This window comes from Lontra canadensis, unplaced genomic scaffold (assembly GCF_010015895.1).
Source record: "Lontra canadensis isolate GAN:19392208 unplaced genomic scaffold, GSC_riverotter_1.0 scaffold2, whole genome shotgun sequence".
NCBI classification, from domain to species: Eukaryota; Metazoa; Chordata; class Mammalia; order Carnivora; family Mustelidae; genus Lontra; species Lontra canadensis.
This window is the reverse complement of record NW_022630996.1, coordinates 3,616,487-3,629,413: the sequence shown is the minus strand read 5'-3', so window position 1 is coordinate 3,629,413 and position 12,927 is coordinate 3,616,487. Positions and strand designations below refer to the sequence as shown.

General features: G+C 37.5%; 1 protein-coding gene across 1 annotated transcript in view; it reads right to left on the bottom strand.

The window, feature by feature from the left end:
- The window catches only part of TPK1 (thiamin pyrophosphokinase 1), a 343,243-nt gene that overhangs the window by 152,274 nt on the left and 178,042 nt on the right, over window positions 1–12,927 (bottom strand). The gene's annotated exons all lie outside the window — the stretch shown is intronic.

Sequence of the window (12,927 nt, the reverse complement as noted above, 5' to 3'; positions counted from 1 at the left end):
GTGGGGTGGGGCGGGGGGGGGGGCAGGCTCCTTGCTGAGCAGAGAGCCCGAAGCAGGGCTCGATCCCAGGACCTTGAGATCATGACCTGAGCCAAAGGCAGAGGCTTTAACCCACTGAGACATCCAGGCGCCCCAAAATGAAACTATTTCTAAAAAATAAATGTGAATTTAAGCAGACCTCCTAAGTTTACTTACGTGAATGGAAAAACTTCTGGAACTAATGATAAAACTACATTTTAAGTAAAATCAACTCAGCTCTTATATGAAATTCCTTTACAGCACCTTTCTTACCCAAAGTAAAAAGAAGCATGAAGAGCTACACCTGCATAAATATGTCTCTTGGATTACCTTTTGGACATAATGAAGTGAATTTATATGGTCTTTGCCTCTTCTACACCAGATACCTTACAGCGAGAGAAAAACCAGGATTATATTTGTGACTATGCAGCCACAACAGTGCCAGCTTGTTGGCACTCCTGGACTTAGACAGCTAGAGAAACGGTATTTCTGAAATGACACCTTATCCTTCACTGTCTTGCAAAGGCAAAGGCATGTAAAACCAGAACGCGGGACTTGAGACTTCTTAATTCCCAAATGTAACAATTCGTGGTCTCTCATAAACAGCTGAGTAAGGGGAAGTTAAATATAATCCAGTATATAAAGTTGCCATTCAAAGAGTTTTCAAGGATACAAAACACCCATACTGTCTCCTAAATTATTCCAAGAACTGTTCTCAGTAGATTTAGTGGTTCTTCTTTAACTTCAAGGTCTCTGTAAACGTGTCAAGCTCAACCTGGGCTTCATTCATTCATGACTACCGTCCTACAAGGTGGTGATCAATGAAAAAATTAATTTCTCATCATTCAGAAATATACTATGCCCTAAAAGATATATGTCATTTTTATAAAATCATTGACACGTACTTTTCTAACCCTCAGAGTGCACTGAAATTTACTATAGTCACCAAGCAAGGGCATAAAGAAGTTGATTCATCTCAGGTTAACACACTCTTAGAAGAAAAACATAAGCATATGCCAGAACCTGCAGGGAAATTATCAGGGCTGAGGAGATTAAATTGTCAACAAACCAAAAAAAAAAAAAAAAAAAAATCATTATGCTGAAAGTTTGCTGAGGACAGGAATTATGTTTCATGCATTACTATTTCTAGCGCATGGCACCAGTCTGCTATCTGGTAAGTATTCAATAAATGTTTAACTGATATTATTGAGGAATAAAAATGTATGTTGGCAAAGGGGTAGGAGAGCATGGTATCTTACTACTAATTACTGCATTTTTAACAATGGGAAATCATTTTTGTCTTTTTAGGCTGACAATATAAATAATCACTCTAGCAAAAGGAAACAAAATGAGAAAGTCAAATAGAAATAGCGATAATCCAACAGATGATTAACAGACCATTATGTTCACAGTTATCTTTACAGAATCAACACAGATCCACAGGAAAAATTATAGTGAATGAGAACCCAAGAAATAATCTAGTCCCACTATAATATTTTGTAGATTAAGGAAATCAAAGTGAGAAATTTAAATTGATTTGCTAAGCCATGGACAAGTGGGTGCAACATTGTCACAACTAGAAATCTTTATGATTTAGATCTAGGATCTAAGGATCTAGGAATCCTTTACTCTTAATGATGTGAAAATAAATACCTAGATAACCTGAAGCAAAAAGGTCAGATAACATCTCCAGAGTTGGTACCGTGAGAATGGTATCACAAGTCACGCTATGAGCTCTTCCAAAACGTATGAGCAAGGCTTTACCTCATCAATTTAAGACAGACACACATAAGAGTGTAAGTCAGGACATGGGAACAGATTACCAGAATTGAAAAATGCAGACTGTATCTAAACCAAGAACTTCTAGAAACTCTGAGGTGTTTATCAGCCATCCATAGCTTCTTGGAATTGTCATGAGTCCAAATGATTCTAATCTCATCACAGACTGAGAAGGAATTCACTGGAAGTGCAAACAGCCCCAACAGCCCTCAAGGGGCAGCTTACAACACCTTGAAAGGAGACTGGCAAAACAAAGCATTAGCCGAAGTGCAATACCAGGCCTTTGGCCAACTGAAGACATTTTTACTGTTTTCTGGGTCTTATGATAACATATTAAGATCTAAAAGAGGGGAAACATAAAGCCAAAGAGAAACTATCAAAATCCTGCAGACAAGGAAAAATGCAGAAATGCTCTAAAGTAGCAAGTGACGCTCATCTATTATATATTAGTATCTATTTAGAATTATTTATGATATAGAGGAAGACTCCATTTGTTAGAGTCAGAAGCCCTGGGTACTGTGAAGAATTCTGTGAAGAATCACTATGGATTAGATGTTTAACAAACAAAACAAAAACTCACACTGATCCAAGATTTAGCAGATATAAAAGCTAGGAAATTTAGAGTATATCACTTTCTAATAAATGGTTTTTAATATTAGCTTTCTAACAGATGTATGTATATTTAAGAATACATAGAAACCTTCCAAAGTATAAACTACAAAACTCCCTAAAACACATTTAACATACCAATGTTCAAGTGGAAACTTTTGTTTCAACTACTACTGTCTTCCTTAGTTGCTTGGAATATATTTTTTAGGATATAAATTATTATTTTATGAGCCAGCAGGTGGCTCCAATCTCATTCTATGCACTTGCCTTATGAGGTTTTTGTCATTATACAAACAGAAATTTAAATAGCTCAATTCTAATAATAAGTTCCCTTTATGGACACACCACTTTTTCAAGCTGGATTATTACTTAATATTGCATTTTTAATAATTTCATTTTATACTAGAATTCAAAAGGAAAAGATTTGGATTGATGTCACAAATTTTAGTCTGTGTAAATGTCAAAGCTATTCTAATTTTGTTCTAACCTTCTGAAGATGAGGAACCACAATGCCCACCCTATGTCCTCCAAACCATAACCAAACATAAAAGGAAAAGCAAGGAAAACTAAGTTCAAACTAGTTTAAAAGTTCTGTTCCAGTGTGTCGAACTGACCACAGATTTCCGCATCAGGTCTTTCTCATTCCATGAATCAAAACCAGGAAAAGACACATGAAAAGTTAATTATAAATAAATTCCCAGAGGCCCAGCCAACTACTTTTTAGGAGCTTACTAGATGTTTATTCCTTTATTAAACTGTACTGCGTACAGAGGAAGTAGGAATCTACCAAACACCAATCGCCCAGTGGTATAAATAAAAACATGAATATCATAATTAGTAAACATGTAAAATAGAAATAGGTGTGTGTCTGAGTGTGGGAAAGACAGCCCGTTAAGGGGAGCTCCTTTTCTTCCTCTTTCCATACTAAGAAACTCCCAGCCACACTTCACCACTATCCAGTAAGTGCCTAAAAGGAAGTCAGTCTTCTATTCATCCCTAAGTTGCTCCTTTCTTTCTGATGGGTAGTGGGGACAGTGTGGGCATGTGAAATCCCATTTTGGTTTCGGGGCTGAGCTACACTCTAAAGGAAAGCCAACTGCAATACAGTGCAATGAGACACTCGGAAAATGAGCGATTACCTTCTCCTCCATAGAGGTATAATGAACATAAAACACTGCACTGTTGAGAATCATATTATAATAGAAAATATGAATTAAGAAAATGAAATAGTTTATAATATCAAGGAAATACCATGAGTTCATATTAAAATAACAGGTGCCCTAAGGTCCAGGAAATAAAAATTTAAAAACAGATATAAAAGGTGCAGAAAGATGCAGAAAAGTTACAAATAAGGTAAATTAATCCTATGGTCAACATGATAAATTAGCAGATTGGAGGAGACTGAAGACAAAAAAGAAGCAAGCTTACTCAAGTTAACAGAAGTAGAACTTTACAACACACAAGGGAGTGTGCTCAGAGAGCAGATAAGCCGAAGTGGAACAAATCAGAGTCACATACACGGCAAAAATGGCCATCTAGCAAAATCCTTGTCTGCTAGTTTGGGAATGCATGATCTCCAGTCAGGAAGAGAAGACTCAATGTTCCTTGAGTATCGGGAAACTAACTTCGGCATCGCAGTTGTTAGGACGATACCAAGGCATGTCAAGCACTCAAGAGAAGTTTGATGGATAGAAGAATGATGGATAGATTAAAGGCATCTCTCTCCTCATGGCACTAATGGTATGCTTCTCTAAAATATACACAGGGATAAGCCTTAGACAATGAGTCTAACACAGAAAAGCAGCACTGTCATTATTTTTTCAAAGGTATTATGCTACTGCTGCCATAAGAAAATCATGTAACACTTTTGTTTTAGGGCGTGACTAATATAGATTCTTAAAGTGGCAACGAATATTAGTGCTTCATATGCAATTAAACAAATTAAAATCTAACAATGTTATCAAAATTGACATCCAATGAGGGAACAAGAACCACCAATGTACACAGAGGCTAACAAACGAAGCACTATTTAGTACTACATAAATAATTCAGAATATCTTTGAATGAGTTGTAATTCATTTCTTAAGACCAATGACAAGGAATCAAACTGACATCAAGGAAATAATAAAAATTTAGCAAAAAAGAGTTTTCAGAATATGCCCTAGAATGACAATAGCTCACTTCAATTTCTAGTACTGCTAGCTAGCATCTACGGTTATAGCAAACACAAAAATGTATGTAATATGCGTAATGCATCCTAATCACAGTAAAATCACAAGTCATCTAAAAGAGATAGGTTTAGGGATGCCTAAGTGGCTCAGAGTTACGTGTCTGACTCTTGATTACAGTCACGAAATCAGGGTCATGATCTCAAGGTCGTAAGATTTAGCCCGACAGTGGGCTCCACACTAGGCATGGAGCATGTTTGAAATTCCCCTCTCCATGTGCCCCTACCCTTACCCTGATTCTTCACTGACTTATTAAAAAAAAAAGATAGGTTTAGTTCAGTGTGGCATACTTACATTTTTAAAAAAGAAAAAATGTTTAAACAACAAGGGTTATGCTAAAAGCTTAGATTAACCAATTAAATGTATTATTACGTTAGCCAATTTCATTATTTTATAAACTATTAATAGCCTACTTTGAGTATTAAAATATTTTAAATAATATTAATATTAATATTAATATTAAATATTTTAAATTAAAATATTTAAAATGACCAAATAATTTTATTATTATGTAACTTGTTATATCTACTTAACTACTATTAAAGTATTAACCAAGCTATGAGCTTTAAGCCGTAAGCCTCATGAAGGTGCGCACTGGGCCCTCTGTTCGCTACTGCATCCCCAGTACCAGAACCCAACACAGTAAATGGCAATTAGGAAACATTTAGTAATGAATCAAGTCTCTTATAAAGGCCTGAGATCAATCATCACTTAGAGGAGGATGAGCAGAGTTTTCTGCAAAGGAGCAGATAGGAGCTCTTTCAGGAGGAGGTGCAGGCCAGAGGGCCTGTGTCCCAATGATTCATGCTGCCTTTGTGTCATAAAAGCATCTACAGGTAATACAGAAATAACTAGGAATATGCGTTCCAATAAAACTGAAATTTGGCGGTCAGAGAATTGTCACATGCCATAAAACATTATTCTTCTTTAGATTTTTTTTCCACCAAACATTTAAAAATTTAAAAACACTTCTTAGCTTGCCAGTTATAGAAAAGCACAATGGGGCAGATCTGGCCCATGGTCTGGAGTTTACCAACCGATTCCTGACCCAGGCCCACAATAAGTTTTTGTGATTACAGCTAAACCCTATACATATGTGAGAAATTCAATAGAAGGGAAAAGATTCAGCCCTTTTTTTAAAAATTTTTATTTTTTTTAAAGATTTTATTTATTCATTTGACAGACAGAGATCACAAGTAGGCAGAAAGGCAGGCAGAGAGAGAGGGGGAAGCAGGATCCCCGCTGAGCAGCGAGCCCGATGTGGGGCTCGATCCCAGGACCCTGGGATCATGACCGGAGCCGAAGGCAGAGGCTTTAACCCACTGAGCCACCCTGATTCAGCCCTTTAAAGGAACCTCTCTGCACCTCGTTTTCCTCGTCTGTAACGGAACTAATCTGCCAACTAAAACTGAGACGGAGGTTCCATGAGCTAGTGCACATGAGGCTCCAGGCCCAGCGATGAACGCTGCAGATGCTCATCTCGGCACCCCCAAAGATTCTCTAGAAACATCAGAGGCTACAGTCAGACCACCTCACATCAACGATTACTAGAGTAAGCAACATATTGTTAATATTCTCCCAAGAACTTTGTGTGCTGCTAACTGAACTATTTTTGAATTTAGTGACAACTCAAAGAAATTATTACAAGGCAATGAGTATCAACCTAACTGCCAAAAACCAATGCAGAAGTCTTTAGACTGTCATTGTCGATGACTTAATCTACCATCTGCCAATAACTTAACTAATATAAGTTAATGAGTTTTTACATTTAGCACACACAAAACCTATCAGGTTCTATTATGCTGACTCATCTAAAACTCTTTAATGGGAAAGAAAAAAGATCCTTTTGAAAAAAATTACAGTACCCTATCAGTTGTTATTTCATACACTATATCCACAGAGAGACTGGGTCTCATTAAAACAAGAGGCAAGGAGTTAAGTCTGGTGAAAGCATTCCCAAATCTGCTATTAGCTTACTCATTTTAGGTGAAGTCATTTGGTGCCCATCTATCTACCCAGGACAAGAAAGGACTTGTGCAAATTACCCTGAAGAGATTTTATGCGGCTCTGAGACTTCTACTGTAACTTTATGGCCTGAGTTTATAAGGTTAAGAATTCAGAAGTGTTATTTCCTCCTAGGTACCACATGCACACTGATTCTGAATATTTATTTGGAAGGCTTGCATATAGTCTCTCACCTCGCATAATTAAATGCAATATGCATGTAGCTATAAAATCGAAGATGCTTTTCAATAACCTAAGATTTTTTCCTAACAAAATATAACCTAATTCTTTGGAAAATCAGAGAATTTTAAAACTATGTTAAAATTAGAATCTTAACATTGTAATCTGCTGATAATTAACTGTCTTCCTCATTAAATTAATAACACCTATAACTACTATTTGAGTACACCTTTTGTTACAGGAGATTTTAGTCACTTTACAAGAGTTACGTTCTTGCATCCCCACAATACCCTTATAAGGTAAGTATCATGATCACATTTAAGATACACAGACTCAAGTAGGGAGAGATTAAATAACTTGCCCAAGATCACACAACTGTTGAGGCCATTCTATGTGATCTGAAGCCCATACTGTTAACTAACCATACTTTGTACTCAACGCTGCTTAATTAAACTCTGGGTATTTTGGCAGATTGAAGCAGAAAAATGCCTTTATAATTTGTTCTGAACCTTGATTTAGCTGGTTTTCTCGTTTTAAGTAACTGAAAATCCTTTAGCTCTTCGAAGACATGACTCCTGCCTGACCCCATGCTGTTTCCCTAGTAGCCCAAGATAGAAAAACCTCAGTGCGGCAAATGGGCACTGAATGCTTAGCTATCTTGCTCTCCTTTTTTTCTGCTTTCCTAACTTACAGTATTATCACAATATTTATCATTATATTCATGAAAATTCTGCGATTTAACTTACCATTATGCTCAATAGCTCAGTCTGTAAGTGTTTCTTTCGGCTTATTTTTCTTAGAATTAGAGAAAATGAAATTACCAGGAAAATAGTAAGAAAATTGTTTATGATCTTTGATATATGGTGATGGGTGCTTTCTAGGAAGGATGAAAAATTCCATATTCCCACCAGTAGTAGAGGAAGGTAAAAAGTTTCTTAAAATATAACAGTAGGTAAGACAATTCATCATAAATTTCTTACTGTGAATTAATTTAATTGCTATACTAGCTTCTTAATAAGCAAAGAAATCACTTTCACTAAGAGAAAGAGGACTGCATTGAAGAGCAAGGAAGAAAAAGGTAAGATAATTCTGGAGTGTGAAGCAGGCATGAAATGGAAGTGGTTTATCAGATTGAGGACTGAGCGGTGAAGAATAGTTTGAAAGAAATGGACATTTCTGGAAGTGGAAATAGGTGTCAATCAACAAGGTGAAAAGAGAGAAGGCAAAAAGCTATCAAAGATTACCTTTCAAATTGGCTCAGAAAACAAAATAATTTACTATCCCATCATATTAGAATATTTTTTCTATTTTCTTGTGTTATGTTAGTCACCATACAGTACATCATTAGTTTTTGATACATGTTCCAGGATTCATTGTTTGCATATAACACCCAGTGCTACATGCAATAGGTGGCCTCCTTAATACCCACCACCTGGCTAACCCATCCCCCCACTCCCCTGCCCTTTGAAACCCTCGGTTTGTTTCCGGAGTCCACAGTCTCTCATGGCTCAATGATAAAGAGTTTTATTGAGTATTAAAACTCTGGCTCTCACACACTTTATTTTTTATTTTCCTCTACTTAATGGTAAAGTTGCCTTTCTTATTGTACGTAAGCATGATATATACTTAAAAATATTTTAGGGAGACATATTCAAGAGTCTTCTAAAATTTGAATATGTTAAAATATTAACAATGAGTTTCCATAATCATTCATTAAACTGAACTGGCCGGGCGCCTGGGTGGCTCAGTGGGTTGAGCCTCTGCCTTTGGCTCAGGTCATGATTTCAGGGTCTTGGGATCAAGGCGCACATCGGGCTCTCTGCTCAGCGGGGAGCCTGCTTCTCCCTCTCTCTCTCTTCCTACCTCTGCCTGTCAAATAAATAAATAAATAATCTTTAAAAATAAATAAATAAATAAACTGACTGGCCAGAATTCTAATAAGAAACTGCCTGTCAGATTAAGAGTTTAGCAGGTATAATGCAAAATGACATATACTCCGGATAATCAAAGACAAAGATCCAAAATTAGCCCAAAGTAGTTCTTAAGTTTAGTTAGACAAAGCCAACTGGAATCTAATGATGTATGTTTCTGATATAGGGTATGAAAATGGTCTTTTACTCTGTAGAAATGTAATCACAAAATAACCATTTCCCACTTTCCTCTTTATTGTATAAAGCATACTATGGTAGATTGCTCTTTCCATTTTATTCACCAAACTTCTAAAAAAAGTTTACTTCTAAACTAAAAAGATTTTTTTATCATCAAATGACAGCCTACAAGTAATGATTTCTTCAGCAAGAATGTCACATGATTAAACTCTTAAAAACCCCAGGTAATAGGTTGCCTGATATAATTTAGTGTTCTCCTTCTGGTTTTCTAGATCACGCATAAAAGAAAAGAATAAACACAATTTAACCTTGTTGCAATTCTCCATTCAATCCCAAACATAAAGAGACATTCTCATCTAGTGCAATCTTCACTGCCCTGGGTGTTATAAAATAACCTTTCCTTTCAACATGGCATTGAATGAAAACTATAGCTTTCCAAACAAGAAAGTCACCACTTCCATTAATGGAAGTCAAAAGTCTTTTTAGAACAACATGGGGTCTTAAATGATGGCTTTTTTCCTAAAAGCAGAGCCAGAGTTCTTTTGGAAGAGAGTGCCCGAAAGTGTTAATATAGCAGGCTTTAGACTGTTATCCTATAAAAGCTTTGCCTGCAAGGTTGGCCCTTGGCTCACAACTAAGAACTTGAATGGTAAATAGTTCCCTTATACTAAAAAGAGAAAAAAAAATATTTTTTCCTTAAAAGCTAATAGTGGCCTATTGTGTCCTAAACTGTTTATTCAATGTGGTTTATGCTGAGCAACTGCTTGTTTTCTTCCTGGGAGTCTGGAATTTTGACACACACAATGCACAGGGTGTGGGTGCCCTACATATGGATGTCCCCAGTAATATTTTGGGGACTGAGTTTCCCTGGTGAAAATACCTCACACTTATTGTCACAATTTGATTAAGCACATCCATGTGACTCCACTTGGAAAGAACTCTTAGAACTAATGATTGGTTTTCTCCAGACTTTGTCCCCATGTGCCTTTCCCCTTCACTGATTCTACTTTGTATCCTTTTGGTATAATAAATCACAGGCATGATTAGTATCAAAAAGAAGAGAAAAAACAAGCATTGGTGAAGATGTACAGAAAAGGGAACCCTCCCAGCACTATTGGTGGGAATGTAAATTGGTGCAGCCTCTGTGGAAAACAGAATAGAAGTTCCTCAAAGAATTAAAAAACAACCACCACGTAATCCAGTAATTCCACTTCTAGATATTTACCAAAAGAAAACAAAAATACTAATTTGAAAAGAGATGTGCACCTCTATGTTAACTGCAGCATTATTCACAATAGCTGAGGTGTGGAAGCAACTTAAGTGTTCATGGATACAGGAATGAATAAAGAAGATGTGGTATATACACACAACAGAATGTTACTCAGCCATAAAAATCTTACCATTCATGACAATAAGGATAGACATAAAGGGTATCGTGCTAAGTGAAATAAACAAGACAAAGGCAAATAATCATGTGATTTTACTTATATACAGAATCTATAAAGCAAATAAACAAAAAAACAGAGAAAGTCATACAGAGAACAAACTGGTAGTTGCCAGAGGAGATGGGGTTGGCGGGGGGGGGATGAGCAAAATAGGTGAAAGGGATTAGCGGTACAAACGTATCCAGTTATAAAAGAAATAAATCATGGAAATGAAAAGTACAGCACAGAGGATATGGTCAATAATACTAGTAACTTTGTACGCTGATAGATGGTAACTACACTTTCAGTGAGCACTGCATGGTGATGGAATTGTCAAATCATTATGTTGTACACCTGGAACCAATGTATTTCCGTCAACTATATTTCAATTAAAGAAAAAAATCACAGCCAAGAGAATGACTATATGCCAAGTCCGTGAGTTAGTCCTCCTAGTGAAGCACGGACTTGGGGATGGTCATGGAAACCCTGGAAGCAGAGAGCTTAAGAGATTCTTCCTTGATTAGGATGTTTGAATACACTTCTGTTTTATAATGTTCCTGGACACATCCAGACCCTGCGATGCACTCCTGGTGTGGACGTTGTTCCTTCACAGCCACTCTGAATATGCTAAGGAAAAAAGGAGCCTCCGCCCAGGCTCCCCGCCAAGTCTCCCCAAAACTGGAAAGTGAGGAGGGGTGCGGGGCAGGCAGCCAGCACCAAAGGTAGCCTAGGTGAGTATTTTTGCCCAATTACTTAAAACTAAGTAGAAGTAGAAAAGGGAAATTAAATACCACACAGAGAAAAGGAGGTCACAGAACTTCCAAGTACCTGATCCTAATCCTCACTTTGCTTTGAGAAAATTCCCTCCTTTCCACTAGGGGATTATTGCATAGTGGTGAGAAAAAATGTGGATTCCTGGGCCAGAATGCTTGTTTAGATCCCACTTAACCACTTACTAGCTGTGTAAGCTTGGGCAAGTTGTACAATCTCTTTGTGCTTTCCATGATCTCTATAAAGCGTGCAGAAGAGTTTTGACCTAATGGAGTTTGCTGCAAAGATACTGTGGAGACCGAGAAAATTAAGGCCATCCCACCTCAAGTTTAGCGGATGTGGGAAACAGAGGCAGAAGAAGATCATTAAAATTCCTTACCTACTGATAAGCCCTTGAAACAGACAGAGTGGCTCTCCCCTGGGGACTCAACTGCCCTCACCTTGAGGTTTTGCTAAGGACAATCCTAGCCTGACCAACCCCCTGCTCCAACAGGTCCAACCAGGATCCTGTAAGTCTGCTTTAGGAAACTTTATCTCTAAATTGCCAAGATAGTGTCAAGAATCATTCCCAAGCATATGGCCCACTGATACACATCTAAAGGGTCTCACGAGAAGATTTTTACTACTGGTAATAAATAACCTTTCTCCAACAATAGCTAGCCCCTCAAGGTCCTGGACACCTTGATTCCTTAGAGACTTACATCATCCATAATCCCCTTTGTTCTCACCCATTGTCGAGTCCACGCCTACTCTGCCTTTAAAAACTGTAATCTGGTTCTGGGTCCAAGCCCCTACTCTGCTGTGTTGGGTATACTTGGGCCCAAGCCTAAGCGTGTCAAATAAACCCTCATGCGATTGCATCGGTGTTGGCTCTTCGGTGGTCTCTCGGACGCGAAAACTCAGGCACAACAACACATGAATCTATAATTAAAAGTACGTACAGAATATTTGGCATGTTGGAAGCACTTTAATATCATTGTTGTCTAATACTGTTATTTTTAAGGTTGTGGTGATTATTTTTTCCTATCAACTTTTAAAGGTAGGAGGAACCTGAAACAATGAAACAGGATTAGAACCATCCAAATACATTTTGACTTATCTGGAAACCAATGTGCATCAGGTGTTGTAGGTAGTCAACTCACTGAGAAATACGAAGGCAAACATAATTACATTTTGGGCAGCCTTCCTTAAAATGGTATTTTCCATGATGAATTTCCAAAAGGGGCATACAGAATGTCAAATTCCACAAATCCATTTGGTCACAGAAAGCTTTTTTTGTATCAATTATGGTGTGGCACCAGTGGTTTGCTGATTACAGTAGCAGGATTACATACCTGCTTCTGTGAGAAGCTACTTCCTACTCTGTGATGAGAAGCCACTTCCTACTACGGTACGGATACCAGGATGAAAGACCATAGACCTCAGGCTGCAGATCATCACGGTTTAACAGACACCAAAGAAGAAAATTATTAAAAAATTATATCCAACTCAGCAAGAAAAGTACAAAGGAAGGAGTCCCAACAGATATAGGTGGGGAGCCAAGCAAGGGAACACTGATAAGCGTTCACGTCCCATGAGCCACACAAAGGAGTGAAAGAGACAGAGTCACAGAAGCCCTAGAGAACACAGAGAAGGATTAGGGGAGTTGGGCAGTCAGGCTGAGGTCATTTGTGAGGCACTCAGGAGCTCTTAAAAATGTAAGCGCATAGACTTCCCCTTTTTAAATGCCTAAAATATGTTAAACAAACTCAAACAAAACAGGCTTTGAAAAATGTAGACCATTTAAAATAAAGTCAATTTGAAAGG